At 48.4% G+C, this 21,249-nt stretch overlaps 1 long non-coding RNA gene across 1 annotated transcript in view; it reads right to left on the bottom strand.

The window, feature by feature from the left end:
- LOC129490158 (uncharacterized) overlaps positions 1 to 19,293 on the bottom strand; it is a 40,686-nt gene extending 21,393 nt beyond the window's left edge. The window contains exons 1-4 of the long non-coding RNA XR_008660183.2: positions 19,110 to 19,293; positions 16,875 to 16,970; positions 14,183 to 14,317; positions 4,737 to 4,854 (exon numbers count right to left, since the gene is read on the bottom strand). This is a non-coding gene — a long non-coding RNA (uncharacterized lncRNA). The remainder of the gene's footprint in view (positions 1 to 4,736; positions 4,855 to 14,182; positions 14,318 to 16,874; positions 16,971 to 19,109) is intronic.
- Between the last annotated feature and the right edge of the window lie 1,956 nt (positions 19,294 to 21,249).

Consider the following 21,249-nt stretch of genomic DNA (forward strand, 5'->3'; position numbering starts at 1 on the left):
GTTTTTGGCCTTGGGGTTATGCCCGGAAAGCCCTGGCTCATCCGTGGGCTTTTTACAAGCTCAGCATCTCCTACAACTTCACCAACTATTCCTGTCGAGTATTTCATCAATTCCAAGTTTTTCACATTTTTAATCTCTGAAACTGGGATGGTGCTCAGGTAGTAGTCATTTGCCTGCTGCAAATCAGGATGTGCAGAAAACACCAGTGATTTGTCAGCAAAGGTCCCAGAGATGACAGTGGGGTATTCTGCAAGAAATGCTCAACATCACCTGTTTCTTCTTCCTGCTGGGCAGGGAAGGAGGTAACATTTCTCAGCCTCCCTTGCAGTTAGGAGTGGCTGCGTGACCACGTTCTAGCCACTGGACTGTGGGTGGAGGTGATACAGGTGCCTTCCCTGGTTGGCCCATAAAACCTCCCACAAGATCCTTTACTGTCTTTCTTCCTGTTTGCCATCAGAGGAGCTTGCAGTGGCTCTGGGGGATGGCAAAAGCAGCGGAGGTCCCTGAATGGCCACATGGGAGGCAGCTGGCTAACCAGGGATTCTCACTGCTCTTTGTGTAAATAAGTAATATACTTCCATTGTGTTCAGCCATTGAGGTTTGGAGTTATGTTCCTCACAGCAGCTACCATTGCTGATACCTAACTGACACCCTTGTCTTCATTCTGACTCTAATCCAAATTCCTCTAGACTGGGTTTAGTGTTTTATCATTAGTATGATGTTGATTCTTGATTTTAGATAGGTATACTTTATCTTGTGCTCTTTTAAAAATCAAGTCTTAGTATTGGAGTTATGCAAAATGTGTAAAATTAATTGGAAAATTTTTAACTTTTTTCTAAGCTCTGGGAAAGGTTGCATAGCATAGAAATTAACTGTTGGGTGAAACTGACAAAATTCATCCTAAGAACTGTCTGTGTGCTTTTGTAAGAGCACTGCTTTAACAAGCTTTACTTTTTTTGAGACAGAGTCTTGCTCTGTCACCCAAGCCGGAGTGCAGTGGTACCATCTCAGCTCACAGCAAACCTCCACCCCCTGGGTTCAAGTAATTCTCATGCCTCAGCCTCTTGAGTAGCTGGGACTACAGTTACTCACCACCATGCCTGGCTAATTTTTATTTTTTATTTTTTTTAGGAGAGACAGGGTTTCACTATGTTGGCCAGGCTGGTCTTGAACTCCTGACCTCAAGTGATCAGCCCGCCTCGGCCTCCCAAATTCCTGGGATTACAGACATGAGCCACTGCGCCCGACCTACTTTCTTTTTCTTTTCAAACTAACTTTTGTTATAGACTAAATTGTGTTTCCCCAAAATTTATAAGTTGAAGCCCTAAACCCCAATGTGACTGTATATGGAAACAGGGTCTTTAAGGAGGTAATTAAGGTAAAATGAGGTCACAAGGGTGGGGCCCTCATGCAATATGACTGGTGTCCTTAAAAGAAGAAAGACACCAGGAATGCATGTGCACAGGGCAAAGGCCTTGAGAAGACACAGCAAGAAGGCAGCTGTCGGCAAGCCAAGGAGAGAGGCCTCAGGAGAACCAAGCCTGCCAGCACCTTGAACTTGGACTCCTAGCCTCCAGAACTGTGAGAAAATAAATTTCTATTGTTTAAGCCACCCAGTCCAGTCTGTGGTATTTTGTTATGGTAGCCCTAGCAGGACAACTTTTATTTTATTCGTTTTTCATTAAAAAAAGAAAATAGAAAAAGAAAGCCATCCATAATTCTACTACTCAGGAATAACCATTGGTCAAATTGTGGTAAATATCCTTGCAAATACCCATTGACATTTACACATTTACTCATGTAAGTGGGGGCCATTCTCTATATATACCAATTTGCAACCTGCTTTTTACAAAATTTAATTAATTATTATTATTATTTTTTAGAGACAAGGTCTTACTCTGTCACCCAGGCTGGAGTGCAGTAGTGCGATCATGGCTCACTGCAGCATAGGACTTCTGGGCTAAGTGATCCTCCTGCCTCAGTCTCCAGAGTAGCTGGGACTATAGACATGTGCCATTATACCTGGCTAATTTTTAAATTTTTTGTAGATATCAAGTCTTGCTATGTTGCCCAGGCTGGTCTCAAATTCCTGGCCTCAAGTGATCCTCCCACCTTGGCCTCTCAAAGTGCTAGGATTACAGGTGTGTGCTACCGTACCTGGCTATGCAATCTGCTTTTTTTTTTTTGGAGACAGAGTCTCGCTCTGTCACCCAGGCTGGAGTGCGGTGGCATGATCTCGGCTCACTGCAACTTCCACCTCCTGGGTTCAAGTGATTCTCCTGCGTCAGCCTCCCAAGTAGCTGGGATTACAGGCGTGTGCCATGATGCCCAGCTAATTTTTTTGTATCTTTAGTAGAGATGGGGTTTCACCACGTTGACCAGGCTGGTCGTGAACTCCTGACCTTGTGATCCACCCGCCTTGGCCTCCCAAAGTGCTGGGATTACAGGCATGAGCCACCGCCACCGGCCACAATCGGCTTTTTATACTTAATATCATAAATATTTCCCATGTGGCCAGGCGCAGTGGCTCACGCCTGTAATGCCAGCACTTTGGGAGGCCAAGGCAGGTGGATTACCTGAGGTCGGGAATTTGCGACCAGCCTGGCCAACATGGTGAAATCCCGTCTCTACTAAAAATACAAAAAATTGGCAGGGAGCAGTGGCAAGTGCCTGTAATCCCAGCTACTTGGGAGGCTGAGGCAGGAGAATCTCTTGAACCCAGGAGGCGGAGGTTGCAGTGAACCGAGATCGCACCATCGCACTCCAGCCTGGGCAACAAGAGCAAAATTTCATCTCAAAAAAAAAAAAAAAAAAAAGGTTAAGATGGTAGATTTTTTGTTATGTGTATTTTACCACAATTAGAAAAAAATGCTCTGAGGTGTTGTAGTTACCGGGCTGGGACACCACCTAGAGAACGGTGCCCACTGGGCATGGAGGGCACAGAGCCCTGACTCCAGAATTCCCCAGCTGCCCTGAGGTGTCCTGGCCCATGCCTTCTCTTTGGGCCTCACCTGTCAAATGCTAAACAGATCCATGGAATGGAAGATGTCCACGCTTCCTCCTGGCCCTGATGAGCTAAGAGGAGAATTAGAACAAAAGCGTGTGCTTTTAAAAAAGTAGATAGGGAATTAAAAATACAGTCAAAAATCACACTCACTATTCCAAGATTAAAAACATTCTTTAGAAACTGGGCTTATTAGACGACATACTTCCTGCATTGTGTGGGAGGGGAGGGGGCCGGGTCACCGGCGCTCTCCGTAGGGGGCAAGCAGGTGAAATGATTATGAAATATGTCAAGTAAATGGTTCTTTTTTCTCTCCAGGAGATAAGGAAAGGTAATTTGGTCTGTCAGTCGCACACACAGAAGACGTCATGGTCAACTGCATTAATACTGAATACTTTGTCCAGAGTCACAGAGCTCAAAGAAATTACAGAATCTTTCTCCTGTGAATTCTGGCACTACTCTCAGCAGGCCTTTTCCCACCTGAATTCACAAGAGAGATTAACAATAAAAGGCAGGGCCGACGGTGGGACCAGAGCTGCTTTTCCCTCGCACCTGGGACCCCCTCCTCCAGCCCACCGGTTCAGCCTCATCTCTTGCCACACCCTCCCCGGTCCGGCTTCAGCCCAACTCAATCCCAGCTGTCCTGCTCTCTCCTCTTCCTATGGGCTCCTTTCCCATAGACGCCAGTCAAAGCCCACCTGCCCAAGCCACCTCCTCTGGGACATCTCTCTCCAGTCCCAATCACCTCCCCTCTGACTGACGCTCCCTCTGCCCCCATGTGCTCACACTTCTTTTTGAAGTTGTTGTGAGGATTGTGTGTCCCTAACTCCCTTTCCCAAACACCCCAGACCTCCCTAGAGGACAGACTTGCTCAGCCGGCCTCTCCCATAGTGTCCAGCACAGGGTCTGGCACTTAGCAGTGGAAGGGGTGAGTTCACAAGGCATCTACAAGCTTTCTCTCTTCTGATCTAATAAAAGGGTATCTGTGGTAGATTCTTTCTTTTCTGTATTTTTTCACCGGGCAGGGGTGAAGATGTGTGGTTAGGGTTAGGAGTAGACATTGGGATGCTCTCTAAACCCGTTGTTAAGCTGTTAAATTGCAAGAAACCATCTTCCTCTCCACACTCCATTCCCACCCTATTCCCACAGGGTGAACAGCAAGCGCCCACTCAGAGCCCTTATTCCAAAGGTGGAAAAACCTCTTCCCTTTGCTGCTTTTGGGGACTTGTCAGTCTCTGGAACAATTAAACCTCTTTCAATGCAGTCATATTCCCTCATGTAATAAGTACTGCATTATTTTTAGACTGTTTTAACCAATTAATTTTATTATCAGTTAATTATGTATTAGCATCTTAAGAAAATGAATATTTGCCCAGTTGCTTAAGCTAAATCATTAAATATGTATGTATTCCTTTCTTTAAATGCACATCTGTTATCTTTTACAGATGCAGAAGATATGTTTGGAGCCATCTGTGCCTCTGAAACAGACCCCCATACAAAAGTGCCGTCTTGGCCCTACGAGACGGCTCATGTGGGGCTGGCAGGCACCTGGGAAGTGAGGCCCACAAACATGTCAGAGATCTCGGCCTCAGGGTAAGTGGCAGGGCCACTGTCCTAAGGACCAGCTTGGCAGAATCTAGGGTGAGGGGAGGTGGGTACAGCCCAGAGCCAAATGCATGAAGGTGCATGAATATGGAGCAGCCCCTGGAGGGTAATAGTTTAAGAAACAAACCTCGAGGCTGGGCGCGGTGGCTTGCATCTGTAATCCACAGATTTGGGGACCAAGGTGGGAGGATCATTTGAGGCCAGAAGTTTGAGACCAAGCTGGGCAACATAGTGAGACCCTGTCTCTGCAAAACAAAACAAAACAAACAAAAATTAGCTAGGCCTGATGGTGCACACCTGTAGTCCAACTTACTCAGGAGGCTGAGGTAGGAGGATCCGTTGAGCCCAGGAGGCAGAGGCTGCAGTGAGCCAAGATGGTGCCACTGTACACCTGGGCAACAGAGTGAGATCCTATCTCAATAAAAAAAGAAAAGAAAGAAATCTCGATTGAGGTGGGCATGGTGGCTTACATGTGTAACCCCAGCACTTTGGGAGGCCAAAGTGGGAGGATCTCTTGAGCCCAGCAGTTCAAGACCAGCCTGGACAATATAGTGAGACCCCATCTCTAATTTAAAAAAATTAGCCAGGCATAGTGGCACACACCTGTAGTGCCAGCCACTTGGAAGGCTGAGGTGGGAGGATCTCTTGAGCCCAGGAGATTGAGGCTGCAGTGACCTATGATTGTGCCACTGCACTCTGGACTCAGTGACAGAGTGAGACCCTGTCTCAAACAAAATAAAACAAAAAAGAAACTCCTCCTGCTGCCTCTGGGTGATTGGGCACAAAGCTCCACAGAGGTCAGCACATCTGGTCCCTGTAGGACCCAGACTCACTGTGTGTGACCTGGGGCCAGTCAGCAGACTTAAGCAGCCTCAGTTCCCTGGCCTGCCAAAGCATTGAGATTACAGACATGAGCCACAGTGCTCAGTTGAGAATTTTCTTTTCTTTTCTTTTCTTTCTTTTTATTTTTGAGACAGGGTCTCTGTCTGTTGCCCAGGCTGGTGTGCAGTGATGTGATCACGGCTCACTACAACCTTGACCTCCTGGGCTCAAGCAATCTTCTCACCTCAGCCTCTCGAGTAGCTGGGGCCACAGGTGCGTGCCACCATGACCAGCTAATTTTTTTATTTTATTTTTTATTTTTAGTAGAGACAGGGTCTCCCTATGTTGCCCGTATGGTCTCAAATTCCTGAGCTCAAGTGATCCTCCCACACTGGCCTCCCAAAGTGTTGGGATTACGGGTGTGAGCCACCCACTCAGGTGAGAATTTTCTTAATAACAAATTAGGTGAGACATCCCAATTGTTTGTTGTAGTGAGATTTGATTATAATTCACTCAACAAACACCTAAGCACTTTCTTGGTTGGGTACTGGGGAAACAGTGATAAATCAGATTTAGTCTCTATCCCAAGGATCTCCCACTCTGATGGGGAGATAAGCATGTGTGTAAGAATATAAATTGAATATTCAATTTATATTCTCATAAATACATAGAGGGACTTGGGCCACAGTGTATATTTTTACAAGATTCCTGGAAGCATAGAGTAGGGAGTGACTGGTTCTGTATAGGGAAATCAAGGAAGGCTTCTGAGAGGAGGTGATGACTGAGCAATTTACTTCATTCATCTCAAAAGACTGAGTACTGTGTAAGTGAAGGGGTGTCACTGTATATGGCAGCCCTGTTGAGTGGGCCTTAAAGGACTCTTGGTTGCAAGTGAGAGATAACTAACTCATTGTAGCTTAGGCAACCAAGGAATTCATTGGCTCCTGAAGTGTGGAAGTCTGGGGGGAAGCAGGCATAGCTGCATGCAGGGGCTCAAGCAGCGTTGTCAGTTCTCTCTCTCTCTCTCTTTCTCCCCCCCCGGATCCCCCTGCCCCACCCCATCTCTTGCCTCTCTGCTTCACTTTCTTCTATGAGTTAGGAAAGATGGTGGTGGGCAGACAGATACAGAACCTCCCAGCAAGACAACTCTATCCAGGGGAGTCCTCCTTTCACCCAGGGACTAAAGTAACAATCCCAGAAAAGAATTCTTATTGGCTTCTTGAGTCACATGCCTGCCTCTGAACCAATCACGTGCTGAGGGGTGGGGCAGAGTGATCCTCAGAGGGCCTGGGTTGGAGGAAGAAGCCACCAGGATTGACAGCCTCATGCTGTGGGAGGAGTGGTTCTCCCAAGGACACTTGCAAACAAAATCACACATCCACTACAAAGAGCGGGAAAGACCTCTCCAGGTGACTCGGAAGGAGGTCTGTAACCCAAACATTGCCAAAAATGCTACTCCCAGGGTCTCTGCCATGCAGGATGCCATTATGACCAGTGGCCCCTAAGCTACTGGGCAACCCTGCCCATGTCCAGCTGTGAGGACTGTTGACCTCTGAACTCAGCTGGGGAAGAGAAAAGAGGCACCCCCTTCCCACCTCTTCTCTAGGCTGTTAGAGCTCAAAGGGTGCTTGGAGTCCACCCATTTGTTCCATGGAGCTCTTTAAAAATAACAGCAAGAGCTCATGAACTAGAATGCACACAACTTTCTTTTGAAACCTCCTTTGCTCAGCCACAAACCATGGGAATTAAATTTGTGTAGTGCATTTAACAGACAATGAACATTGAGCAAGGTCACAAATACATGTTGGGATTACAAGACAAGACACCGAACAGAGACCAGCCATCATCCTCAGCCTTGTTATGATAGCTGCCTCATGTGCTGCCCGTGCCTGGATTCCCGAATCTGACATCGCCCTCGTAGGCGCTGGATGGGCAGCCTCTCACGCCACGCCCCCTGCTCCTAGCACGACACCATTTCTAAAAGGCGGATCACCGCTGAGCAGTTAGAATGATATGGAACTGCTTTGTGTTTTTCTTATGCATTTAAAAATACTTTCAGGCCAGGCGCGGTTGCTCACGCCTGTAATCCTAACACTTTGGGAGGCCAAGGCAGAAGGATCGCTTGAGCCAAGTAGTTCAAGACTGGGCAACATGGTGAAACCCCGTCTCTACAAATACAGAAAGAATAAAAAAAAATTAGCCAGGTATAGTAGTGCTTGCCTATAGCCCCAGCTACTTGGAAGGCTGAGGTGGAAGGATTGCTTGAGCCCAGGGAGGTCAAGGCTGCAGTGAGCCATGATTGCACCACTGCACTCCAGCCTGGGTGACAGAGTGAGACCCTGTCTCAAAATAAATAGGCCAGGCACAAGGCTCACACCTATAATCCCAGCATTTTGGGAGGCCAAGGTGGGAGAATCACTTGAGGTCGGGAATTCAAGACCAGCCTGGCCAACACGGTGCAACCCCATCTCCACTAAAAATACAAAAAATTAGCCAGGTGTGGTGGCGCGTCCCTGTAATCCCAGCTACTTGGGAGGCTGAGGAACGAGAATTGCTTGAACCTGGGAGGCAGAGGTTGCAGTGAGCTGAGATCTCACCAATGCACTCCATCCTGGGTGACAGAGCAAGACTCTGTCTCAATCAATCAATCAATAAAAATACTTTCAAGAAGGCAGTCACTGGCATCTTTTTGGCTTTTAGACCAGAGCGACATCATTTGAGAAGGACTGTTCTAGTCCAGTCCTGCAGTTTTATAGGTGGAGAAACTGAAGCCTAGAGAGGGAAAGTGACACTGAAAGTGGTTTCAATAGCTGGACTCAGAGTTGGCCTGAGACTCCTGGTCTGACACCTTTGAATTCGGTCAGGTGAGGAACTTGGGAAGGTCTGCAGGTGGCGCTGCTTCTAAAGGGCCTTCAGGACACTTGGGCTCAATTTTCTCACTTAACCTTGGGTTTCTGATTCAGAGTGGGAAACACTGCTTTTCCTGATCTCAAAGGTGAAGGTTCCACCAAAGTTGTTCACACAAGTGTTATACGAGAAAAATTTTAAACAAATTAAAATGTGGTACATCCTATTTAATGGTAATCTATGAAATGTACATCTATGAAAAATTGTATTGCTACCAAAAATGGCAGGTATGAAAATTAGGGCGTATGGTAGATTAAGAGCAGTGATTGACACTAAGATTACTGGCTTCCATGTATGCATGCCCTTGACCCTGAAATTTGTAGTCCCCCCACTCTGACTCTGGGCCGGTCTTGCGACTAGCTTTGACCAGTAGAATGTAATGGAGGGTGAGACACTGTGTGGCCTGGTCACCCCAGTTGCCCAGGCCATGACCAGCCAGCCAAGACATGTGAACAGTGCCAGCTTAGACCAACCAGGGGACCCAGCAACTAATCACAGATGCATAAACAAGACTAGCTGAGCCAGGCCCAGACCAGTAGAACTGTTCCCCTGACCATAGACTCTTGGGCAATAATAAATCTTGTATTTTTTAAATTTTTAATTAATTAATTTTTTGAGATGGAGACTGCTCTGTTGCCCAGGCTGGAGTGCAGTGGCTCGATCTCAGCTCACTGCAACCTCTGCCTCCCAGGTTCGAGTGATTCTCCTGCCTCGGCCTCCTGAGTAGCTGGGATTACAGGCATGTGCCACCATGCCCAGCTAATTTTTTGTGTGTTTTTAATAGAGACAGGGTTTTACCATGTTGTCCAGGCTGCACTCCAACTCCTGACCTCAAGTGATCTGCCCGCCTCGGCCTCCCAAAATGCAGGGATTATAGGCATGAACCACCGCACCTGGCCAAATCTTGTTACTTTAACCTGCTGAATGTTGAGTGTTAGATTGTTATATAGCAATAGCTGATGTTCACGGAGGTACTATTGAGCCTGGAGAGGGAAGCATGTGGAGACAGCAGGGCAGACGCGTCCATGAACAGCGTGACCTCCACCATGCGCCACGGAGAGGAGATGCACAGCAGTAGCCCGTGCCCCTCATACCAGGGAAAGTTCTGGAGGGAAACATACCAAATAGCTCAGGGATGGTATTAAGGGATGAATGGGGTAATTATGTTTTTCCTTTTTCTCTTTTCCAAATTTCCTGTGATATTTTTTTTTGTCTGTTTTTTGGTTTGAGTTTTTTTTGAGACAGGCTCTCACTCTGTCGCCCAGATTGGAGTGCAGTGGCATGATCATGGCTCATCGCAGCTTCAATTTCCTGGGCTTAAGTGATCCTCTAGCCTCAGCCTCCCGAGTAGCTGGGACTGCAGGTGCCTGCCACCACGCCCAGCTACTTTTTGTATTTTTAGTAGAGATGGGGTTTCACCATGTTGGCCAGGCTGGTCTCAAACTCCTGACCTCAAGTGATCTGCCCGCCTCAGCTTCCCAAAGTGCTGGGATTACAAGCGTGAGCCTCTGCATCCGGCCTTGGAAATAATCACTTCTAACCTGTGGGTTTCTAAATGGGGAGAGTGAGGATGAGAGTCCACATTTGGTGGCAAAGCCAGAACTAGAACTTACTTCTCCTGAGTTGGGTCTAATACTCCTCCTAGTGGATGCTAAGCCTTTCCAGCAAGGTTGAGGCTCTGGGCTGCGGCTAGGGTGAGGCATGCTGCCATTAGGGTGAGAAGTTCCAGGGGGCACTTGCTCCCAGGGCCCAGCCTGCACTCAGCCAGGAGAGCTGGTGCCTCCCAGCCTGCTGTGGGCAGAGCCCATGAGTGGGTTTTGTGTGGCTGCTGGTGCTGCTGGAAGTACACTGTCCCAGTGTGAGAAGCACAGGGTGAAAATATGTGGACTCAGCACCTGGCACAGCTGCCTTGGGAGGCGCTTAGGAGTTGAAGAGCTGTGCAGAGCGGTCACCACTTGTTTTCCCCTAAAGTGTGATTTTGTCTTATTTTCTTTCTTTTTTGGAGTCGCAGTTTCGCTCTGTCCCTCAGGCTGGAGTGCAATGGCCTGATCTCGGCTCACTGCAACCTCTGCCTCTGGGGTTCAAGCGATTCTCCTGCCTCAGCCTCCCATGCAGCTGGGACTACAGGCATGCGTCCCCATGCCCAGCTAATTTTTGTATTTTTAGTAGAGATGGAGTCTCACCACGTTGGCCAGGCTGGTTTTGAACTCCTGACCTCATGATCCACCCGCCTCGGCCTCCCAAAGCGCTGGGATTACAGGCATGAGCCACCACACCCGTCTATCTTATTTTCTTTGTTGTTGTTGGTGGTGTCCCTCCTCCCACCACCACCATCCCATGGGGAGGATTTAATAAAGGTAGAAATGTCTCAGGACAGTAAAATCAGGAACCTTCAGAAATGGTGAAGAGGCACAGTCTTAATCCCTTCAAGAACTGAGTTTAGGGCTGGGCGAGGTGGCTCACACCTGTAATCCCAGCACTTTGGGAAGCTGAGGCAGGAGGATCATTGAGGTCAGGAGTTGGAGACCAGCCTGGCCAACACAGTGAAACCCTGTCTCTACTAAAAATACAAAAATTAGCTGGGTGTGGTGGTGTGCACCTGTAATCCCAGCTACTCTGGAGGCTGAGGCAGGAGAAAGGCAGAGGCTGCAGTGAGCTGAGATCCCGCCACTGCACTCCTGGGCACCAGAGTGAGACTCTGTCTCAAAAACAAACAAAAAAAGAATTGAAGTTAGATACTTTTGAAGATTTTTGAATATCAAAGCAACTTTTGGTCTGATCTGGTAAACTGACTGAGCAAAGTGACAACTTTAAATCTGTGTCACCTCTTCAAGCGTGTCAAGTGCCTTCAGAGTATCCTAGGAGAGTACTCCTGGTCACGGATTACTTTCTCCTGTTGGTGGGGTGATGCCCTGAGGAGAGGAGAGGGGCAGGAAGGCTGGGGGAAGTGGGAGGAGGCGGCAGGGGAGGGCCCCGCTGGAGAGGAGTGTGGGCAGGGGGGCCTGGGTTTCCTTCCAAGTGCCAGGTGAGCTTGCTCCTGACTCTGAGACTCCATTCCTGCTCCCCCTGGTGGGGTTCCTCAAGAGAAAATGCCACTGCACTTCTGTGAAGTGGGCAGCCTGGGCCCTGGGCACTGGAATGGGCGACATGTCCAGAGCAGAGGGCTCAGTGGAGCTCCTGAGTTGGCATCAAGACTCGACAGAGGCTGGGCACGGGGGCTCACATCTGTAATCCCAGCATTTGGGGAGGCAAGGTGGGCAGATTGCCCGAGTGCAGGAGTTTAAGATCAGCGTGGACAACATCGTGAGGCCCCGTCTCTACGGGAAACCATAGCTGGCTGTGGTGGCACTCAACTGTGGTCTCAGCTACTCAGGAGGCTGAGGTGGGAGGATTGCTTGAGTCCAGGCGTTCGAGGCTGCTGTGAGCTGTGATCGCACCACTGCACCCTAGCCTGGGCAACAGAGCCAGACCTTGTCTCAGAAAAAAAAAAAAAAAAAAAAAAAAAAAAGACTCAGCAGGGCTGTCCCCAGGGCAAAGCCAAGGGCCAGTGAGGAAGTCACGGGAATGCAGCGTGATGGAAGAGAACGTTTTCTCTCAGAGCTGCTCGAGAAACATGGTGCAGCCACTGTGGGAAACCAGATGGCAGTTCCTCAAAAAATTAAATGTATAACTGCCATATGGTCCAGTAGCTCCGCCTCTGCATACCCAAAATAATTGAAAGCAGTGGCCAGCGTGGCTCATTCCTGTAATCCCAGCATTTTTGAGTGGCTGAGGTAGGAGGATCACTTAAAGCCAGGAGTTCGAGACAAGCCTGGGCAACATAGCAAGACCCTGTCTCTACAAGAAATAAAAAGATTAGCTGGGTGTGGTGGTGCCCACCTGTAGTCCCAGCTATTCAGGAAGCTGAGGTGGGAAGATTGCTTGAGCCCAAGAGATTGAGGCTGCAGTGAGCTATGATCGCACCTTCTCCAACCTGGGTGACAGAGCAAGACCCTATTAAAAAAAACCCAAAAAAACCCAAAAAATCCCAAAAAACAAAAACAAAAACAAAAAAAACAAAAGCAGGGTTTTTTTTTTTTTTAAATACAGAGTCTCACTCTGTCACCCAGGCTGGCATGCAGTGGCATGATCTTGGCTCACTGCAGCCTCCGCCTCCTGGATTCAAGCAATTTTCGTGCCTCGGCCTCCTGAGTAGCTAGGATTACAGGTGCCCGCTACCACACCCAGCTAATTTTTGTATTTTTAGTAGAGATGGGGTTTCATCATGTTGGCCAGGCTGGTCTCAAACTCCCGACCTCAAGTGATCCGCCCGACTCGGCCTCCCAGAGTGATGGGATTACAGTCATGAGCCACCACGCCCTGCTGAAAGCAGGTCTTACACGGGCACTTGTACACCAGTGTTCACAGCAGCATCACTCACAATAGCCACAAGGTGGAAGCCCACCCAACTATCCATCCACGGCCAGATAAATGGATAAGCAAAATGTGGTGTGTACAAGCAATGGACTATTATTCAGCCTTAAAGAAAAATGGGAATCCGGACATATGCTGTCACAGGGATGAACCTTGAGGACATTATGTTAAGTGAAATAAGCCAGACACAAGGAAAAAAAATACTGTGTGATTCCACTCATATAAGATGCCTACAGCAGTCCAATTCATAGACAGAAATGGGAGTGGTGGTTGCCAGGGGTTCAGGGGAGAGGAGGAATGAGGGAATATTGTTTAATGGGTAAAGAGTATCAGTTTGGGAAAAAAGTTCTGGAAATGGATGGTGCTGATAGTTGTACAACAATGTGAATGTGCTTAATGCCACTGAACTGTACACTTAAAAATGATTAAAGTGGTAAAATGTAGGTTATGTATATTTTACCACAGGAAAAAAAAAGCTGTTCAACAGTGACTTGGGCTGCCTTGGGAAGTAGTGACCTGTCCATTAGTGGAGGTGTGGAAGTGAGGCTTGGACACTTTCTGGACGCTGGGGAGGGATGCGAGGATGAGGGAGAAGAGCGGAGAGGGTCATCCTGTGATTTGGGTCAGGATGGGGATAACAAGAGTGGTTGACATTTTTTGAGCTCTTATTTGTGTGCCCTGAGCTAAACAATTCATGTAGATGGTCTCTTTTTTCCCTGGAGCCACTGAGGCAGGGTCTGTGTTATCCCACAGACTGACAAGGCCACAGCCCTGGTGGGCATCAGTCATAGCCACCTGCCCAGATCCCCTTCCAAGAAGGACGTGCTGCCCAGCAGCTGGGCAGGCGGTCAGCATATGGCCTTAAGTGACCAGCCCTGCAGGACAGCCTCAGCTGCAGAGATCACCCAGCCCTAGGTCACACCCTTCCCAGGGCAGCCCACATCCAGCCACTGATCTGCATGGAGGTACAAAGGCCTGGCCGTCTCTGCATGAAACTCCACATTCAGAACTTTTTTTTTTTTTTGAGACAAGGCCTTGCCCTGTCGCCTAGGCTGGAGTGTAGTGGTGCAATCTTGGCTCACTACAACCTCTGCCTCCCGGGTTCAAGTGATTCTTCCACCTCAGCCTCCTGAGTAGCTGGGATTACAGGCGCACACCACCATGCCAGGCTAATTTTTGTATTTTTTGGTAGAGGCGGGGTTTCACCATGTTGGCCAGGCTGGTCTTAAACTCCTGACCTCAAGTGATCCACCTACCTTGGCCTCCCAAAGTATTGGGATTATTACAGGCATCAGCCACCACACCCGGCCCACATTCAGAACTTTTGAAAGTACATTTGGGCTTCCAGGTGTCACCTGAGGTTGGCCCCATTGTTGCTCAGCCCACATGGCAGCTAGACTTTCCCATTTGCCCACTCCTGCCTCTACCCACCTTGCCCAGGTGCTGATGCCAAGAGTCCTCTTCCATAAACATCCATGTCAGTGGCCCGGGATCCTCACCTGCAGCGTTTGTTTAGGTCACTCCTCTGAGTGACGGTGGAGCTGGAGCCAGGGAAGAGGGCCTGACCTGTCTTGGACAGAGAGAAGCTCTGCTAACCCTCAAGAGGGCCAGTCAGGGCTTCCTGGATGACCCCATCCCCAGTACTCAGCCAGTCTGAGGACCCAGAGCCTTGGAGACCAGGGGCGAGTGTATCTCGCGCTTCTATTATCCCCATTGCGCCTGCCTAATAGCAGAACCACACCACAATGACACTGGAGCTAAATTCTAATAGCTAGCCCCACCCGTTAATGGCCTCTTATACATTTAAATTGGGTGTGATCCTTTGGGAACTGTAATGTTATTCATGGAGATTGTGTCACCTAATTTGAATACAGAAAACTGTACTTAAGAGATACGGCAGCTCAGATGGTTTCTTCTTTCCCTCCTCCTGTCCAGCTTCTCAGTTCGGCTTGGCTGCGGGTACACCGTGTGCCAGAGAAGCATAAGGGCCGCTGCCACCACTGAGTAGAGAAAAGAATGCAGAATAGCAGGGCATGGTGGCCCACACCTGTTATCCCAGCACCGTGGGAGGCCCCGGTGAGGATCGCTTGAGACCAGGAGGTCAAGACCAGCCTGGACAACATAGTGGGACCCTGTCTCAAAAAAAAGGAAGGAAGGGAGGGAAGGAGGAAGGAAGGAAGGAAGGAAGGAAGGAAGGAAGGAAGGAAGGAAGGAAGGAGGGAAGGAGGGAAGGAAGGGAGAGAGGTAGGGAGGGAGGGAGGCAGGAAAAAAGTGCAGTGTGGAAGTCAATTGAAACCAACAAAAAGTCAGAATTCCATTCTGTGTGACTTGAGCAAATTACTTAGCCTCTCTGAGGCTCGGTTTTCTTGTCTATAAGTGACAAGAGTTTTAGTTCTCCTGCTGTGGGAGGACTGCATGTCAGTGAATACACAGAGAGCACACAGCATGGGGTACTCAAGTATCAAATATTTGAAGTATTGGCTGCAAAAATTCACAAGAGTTATTTGTTTGGACCACCTCGATCCTCATGTTTTTCAATGTAAATAACAATAGAAAGATTGGCAGGCAGGTTGTTTTTCATTTTTCTTTTTTGTGTTTTTGAGACAGGGTCTGCTCTTGAATACACCAGCAGCCTTGAACAAGATGTTCACGGCGGCTCGATTGGTGGGGAGGGGGTTTGCCCAGATGTGCAACAGTAGGGAAGGCTGTGGAGGAAAGTAAGGAACTCCAGCTGCCTGCAGAGAATGTGACATTGCCATAAGACCAGGAGAGTGGCAGGGCCCCTGTGAGGCTCCAGAACTCAGCGCCTGCTCCCTCTTCCTGGTGGAGGAGAATCCCTGCCCTGACAACCACACATCACACAGGAAGTGGGGCTTTTCCCTACAGAAAACCTGGCTTCAGACCTAGGTAGCTCTGGATAACCAGGACAGAATCACATCTGAGCTGGAACTGTCCCCATCTAACCCCACTGCTCCCTACACAGAGGGGACACTGAGGCCCAGAGGGCGATGACTTGTCCAGGGACACCCAGCTGGCCCAGAACTCGGGTCCTGGACTCTGTCTTGGGCCCTTCTCTGACCATCTGCCTTTTCTACTTCCTTGCACCTGTCAGGAGGTGCCTCCTTCTTTGTCCAGAAAGAAGAAAGAGTGGCTGCATGGCCCTGGGGCTGTCAAAGGGCAAACCAGGTCAATGGTCCCACCCGGCCCACAGCGTCAGAGGTCCCCCATGGATGACTTGGCTGAGGCATCCTCCAGGGGTGAGGATTGGCCTCTGCATCCTCGTGGCAAGCATGCTAATAGGCCTCCTCCTATCACTGCCTCCTGTTTCTTGGATGGGATAAACTGTTTGGCCTTTGGACAAGATTATTTTTGCACCAAACAGGATTGTTATCACTTAATTGAAAATGATTATCCAATGCAAATTGAGTTCAACTTATCTAGCTGGAAATAAAGAAGTGAGTATTTTGGGTGGTTTCACTGCTGCAAAGGCAGGTATTTTAAGCAAATGAAAGTAACGAGATGCAGGCTGTGTTTTCTGCAGGAGGCCCTGGGAAATCTGGGGGCCTTTCTTGAGTTGGCCCCTGTGGCCAGGAAGTCTGGCTCACCCCCTTGTCCACATCAGGGGTTGTTCTAATGAGACTGTACCGGAGGAGAAGCTCTGACAGAGCCGGAGGCTGTGGGGGTGGCTGATTGTGGCAGGGGTGCCTATAATCCCACACGGTGGTTCCGTCCCTGTGGAGCTTATCTCGTCAGACACAGGCCCTGGCCTCCTCCAGAAACAAGAAGAAAGGGTAGGGGGAAGGAGAGAGTGCTCTTGATGTAGGTCTACTGTGGGCGGCCACGTCTCCCCCTCTGTGTCCTTTACCACAGGCACTGTGTCCTTCAACCATCCAGGTACCTGAGCCAAGCCAAGTTCTCTGAGGCTCTCTCCCTCTTGCCCACTCACTCGACTGGCCACCAACTCCATTTGCCTACTTAAGTATTTCTTGGCTTTGTTAATTTCTTTCCACACCCACTGTATCAGTTGCCCATTGCTGCAGCAATACTGCGTAACAAAGAGCCCCAGAATCTCAGTGGTCTGCAACAACAGGCATTCCTTCTCAGGGCCTGCAGCTCTACTGACCTTGGCTGGGCTCACTCAGGGGTTGGCAAGCTGGTGGGCATCTCTGCTGTACGTGTCCCTCATCCTTCTAGGGTCCATGGGCAAGCTGGATGGGTTCTTCTCATGGTGATGGCAGATGCATGAGAGGAAAAGTAGAAATATGTGAGGTCTCTTACCATCAACTCTCAGACTTGGTATCAAGACTCGTCTGCCCCATTCCATTGATCAAAGTAAGTCACAAGACCAAGCCCAAAGTCTCATATAGCCAGAGCGTGGATGCAGGGAGGTGGAAGAATTGGGGCTAAAATTCACACCTACTACTGCCACCACTGACCTTCCTGGGACCTCCAGTCCTGACATCCCCACTGGAGTCCCCACCTCTGCTCTCAAACTCTCTGATCTATTCTCCATAGAGTAGTTAGTTTTCTCCTTTTAAAATGCGGACCTGAGCATATTACCTTTCAGCTTAAAAATCCTTATAATCCTTCTTTCATGTGGGGGTCTTATTCCTGTTTTCTGAGAATAATTGAAATTCAATTGCAAAATTACTCTTTTTAGCAATACCCTAAGGAGCCTATGAAAGATGCCAACAGTACAGTTATCATGGTGGCCCCTCTAATTGAGTGGCTCTGGTTCTCCTTGTTTCTAGGGGCAGCCCTGGCCGTGTGTGCTCACACACGGCAATGCACGGGAGATCTGCAGTCCAGACAGGAGCCGGAGCACCTGGGAAGGACATGAGGCAAATGCTCAAGAACTCGAGAACAGCAGGCCCCAGTGGTGGGAGGGGCACCCTTTGAGCACTGTTACATGGGAAGGCCATGGCACAGTGCCAGGCTCATGGCAGGGACTTTATTCTCTTCCAAACTCCAACCATGAATCCACTCAGGTGTAAACCTTCCACAGTAAGCCAATTGTGCCTACTGAAGCTCTGTAGACAAGTGCTGCTCAAAATGTCACCTGCAGACCTGTGCTGCTCTGCAAACACTTGGTTAGATGTCCATGAAGAGGAATAAGAAGCTCGCACTGGAATGTACATTACTGTCACTCAGCAGGCTATTTAGTCCTGCTGACTTTTTCCATAGCAAGACTTTCTCAATAAAGGAAGCAGGGCCCTGATTTACTCTCCGGGGCAAAAGCTGCTTAACTCATGGTAACAAAGTTTGTGGCCCAGCTACTTTCAGGCTGCTTCTGGGGACACTAACCTGAGGTGTCCAAGGATCTCTGAGTGGTCCCCAGGGAAAATTATGAAGGCATTAGGCAAAAGCTAGTAGTTTAAAAAATCATAAATGCTATAATAATAAAAAATGAGAGGTTACCTCAATATAAAAAGAGATAATTGGTTAAATAAGTTATATATGTCCTCTTAATGTAGTTGACTTATAAAATAAGAGATTGGGGACTTTATAAAGGGATGAAGAAAGGCTTAGGATATGACAGGAAGTTACAACAGAAGCTTGATATAAAATGCTGTGAGCAGCCCCCGTGAACACATAGAGAAGATATATGTGCTCACACTCACATACTCGGAAGGAAATGCACGAAAATACAAATAGGGGATTTGTTAGGGTGACGTAACGATTAAGTTTTTCTTTTTTTTTTTTTTTTTTTTTTATTTGAGACAGTGTCTTGCTCTGTCACCCAGGCTGGAGTGCAATGGCGCCATCTCAGCTCACTGCAACCTCTGCCTCCCGGGTTCAAGTGATTCTCCTGCCTCAGCCACCGGAGTGGCTGAGACTACAGGCACCCGCCACCACACCTAGCTAATTTTTTTCATATTTTTAGTAGAAACGGGGTTTCACCATGTTGGCCAGGCTGGTCTTGAATTCTTGACCTTAGGTCATCCACGTGCCTCGGCCTCCCAAAGTGCTGGGATTATGGCCATGAGCCACCTTGCCCAGCCTATTTTTCATACTTTTGGAATACAGTTCTGTTACTTTATAATGAAAACAGTTGTACACCTAGTAATAAAATATTTCCACCATCCATCCAGTTGGTACCTTCTATTTCAGTGTTTCATTAGATTCCCACATTTATACATTAAACAATCATTAATTCAGACACACAAATTCAGGGTTTATGATCACTCATACCCCTTCTTCCCTCCCTTCTTCTCTTTCTCCCTCCCTCCCCACTTCCCTGCCTCCCTTTATCCTTTCCTTCTCTCCCTCCTTTCCTCCCTCCCTTCCTTCCTCCCTTCCTTCTCTCCCTGCCCTCCTTCCCTCCCTCCCTTCTTCCTTCCTTCTTCATTCAGTAAACCTTTAGGGAGCACTCCCTAAGCGCCGGTCCAGGCACTGCAGGGCACAGTGAGAAGCCATCACTCCCGGGCCTCACTGGAGGCAGCTGGGGCTCATCCTTGCACTCTCTGTAATTCATCTCACAAACATCTGCCCACTTTGCTCTGTGCCCCAGCCTAGAGGACAGAGGCAGGTTCCCACTGTCCAGCAAGAGAGAAGACAGATGCATATCCAGGACACTTTTCTTCTTCAGAAATACTGGCTAAGAGCTTAAAAACTTAATACATTCCTGTAACAAATTCAAACACTGCTTCGTACGAAAGCAAAACCAACTTGCCAGAGATAAGCAAGAGGAACAGTTTGGTGTGTATTCTTCCAGATTTCTTTCTATGAATATGCAAAGACATATTTCTTTATATAAACATTTATAAATTTATATTATGTAATATAGAATATATAAACATTTATATATTTATATTATATAATATAGAATATATAAATATAGGCTGAGTGTGGTGGCTCATGCCTGTAATCCCAGCACTTTGGGAGGCTGAGGCAAGCAGATCGCTTGAGGTCAGGAGTTCGAGACCAGCCTGGGCAACATGGTGAAACCCCGCCTCTACTAAAAATACAAAAAATTAGCCAGGCGTGGTGGCCAACACCTGTAATCCTAGCTACTCAAGAGGCTGAGGCACGAGAATCGCTTGAACCAAGGAGACAGAAGTTGCAGTGAGCTGAGATCGTGCCACTGTACTCCAGCCTGGGTGACAGAGAAAGACTCTGTCTCAAAATATATATATATATATATATATATATATATATATATATATATATATATATGAATTTATTTATATGCTCTCTCTCTACATATGTATACACACATACATTCCCAAACATCTATATATGTGTCTATATAAATCATGCAGTTTTATTTTCATTTTTAAATAAAGTTCTGCAACTTTAGTGTTTGTTGTTCTGAAACAAAGCATACAAATGTGTGAAGTGCTGGGGGCCACAGAGGACAGTGCCAGTGCCAGTGCCGGGATGAGGTGGTCCTGAGGGTGGGGTGACTGTGGCATCCTTACTGTACCCCTCACTGGGACGGCATCGTCTCCCCCAAGGCTTCACTGAGGTGGCGCTGCAGCCGGCCGCTGACCATGACAGGATTTGGCTGGGCAGAGACGGGAGAAAGGGGTACCGGGGGAAGACAGGACAGAGTGAAGGCCTTGGGTGGGAGAGGCGGCTGTGCCCTCGGTGGTGCATCCTCCATGTGGAAAGCCTCCCCGGATGGTGGACGGGCCAGTGGTGCCCAGACTCATGGCTTGATTCATGCACATCCCTTTCTCCTGCCTTCCTTCGGAGGCCCCATGCAGTGGCCCCAAGCGTGCCCCCCAACAGCATCCGGAACCAGCCACATAGTGGGGAGAGAAATAATCACTGGGGTCCCGATTCATCAAGGAAACAAATGCTGTACTTGAACACTAAGGAGAGAGTTGCATTTGCAGAGCCTGCGTTGTTTATGCCGTGAGAAATGACTTCATAGGCTGAAGGGTGGGGCTGGATGGGGCTGGATGGGGCTGGCCGGGTCTCAGTGTCCTCTGCCTATTCGTTGTCTAGGGGGCAAGCCAGCCACACGTCCACTTCCACATTGACAACTGGTTTCAGAAGATGAGACGCCTTTACATGTGGGAATTTACCTAATGCTAATCTGGATAATTAAGAAAAACCCAGACAAAATACCCCGAAAAGATTCAGAAGGAACTACTGCTGATCTTCGTAAACACAACGGCACATTTCTGTATCTTATTCAGATGGCACTCCCAAAATAACTGGTTCAGGGGCCTCCCAGGTGGCCAGTGGCGGGGGGCAGGTGCCTTATGAGGTCCTGGTCCTGACAGCCCAGCCTCGGGCACAGACTAAGCTGCAGACACCCTCAAACCCTTGCATGCTTGGTCCATGGAGATTTAGCCACATTCCCTTCCCTTATGACTCTCTTCCCTTCTCTGGGTCTCAATGTTGCCCTTTGTAAAATGAGATGAGGGTGGGCGGGGGGGGAAAGAAAAGGCCATTACAAAACAAATCAAAAAGTAAGGAAAAGAATCACCAAGAATCCTTTCCAATCTGATCTTATTTAAAAGCAAAAAACACACTCTAGTCCCAGC

The sequence above is a fragment of the Symphalangus syndactylus genome, chromosome 9, assembly GCF_028878055.3.
Source record: "Symphalangus syndactylus isolate Jambi chromosome 9, NHGRI_mSymSyn1-v2.1_pri, whole genome shotgun sequence".
Lineage (NCBI taxonomy): Eukaryota > Metazoa > Chordata > Mammalia > Primates > Hylobatidae > Symphalangus > Symphalangus syndactylus.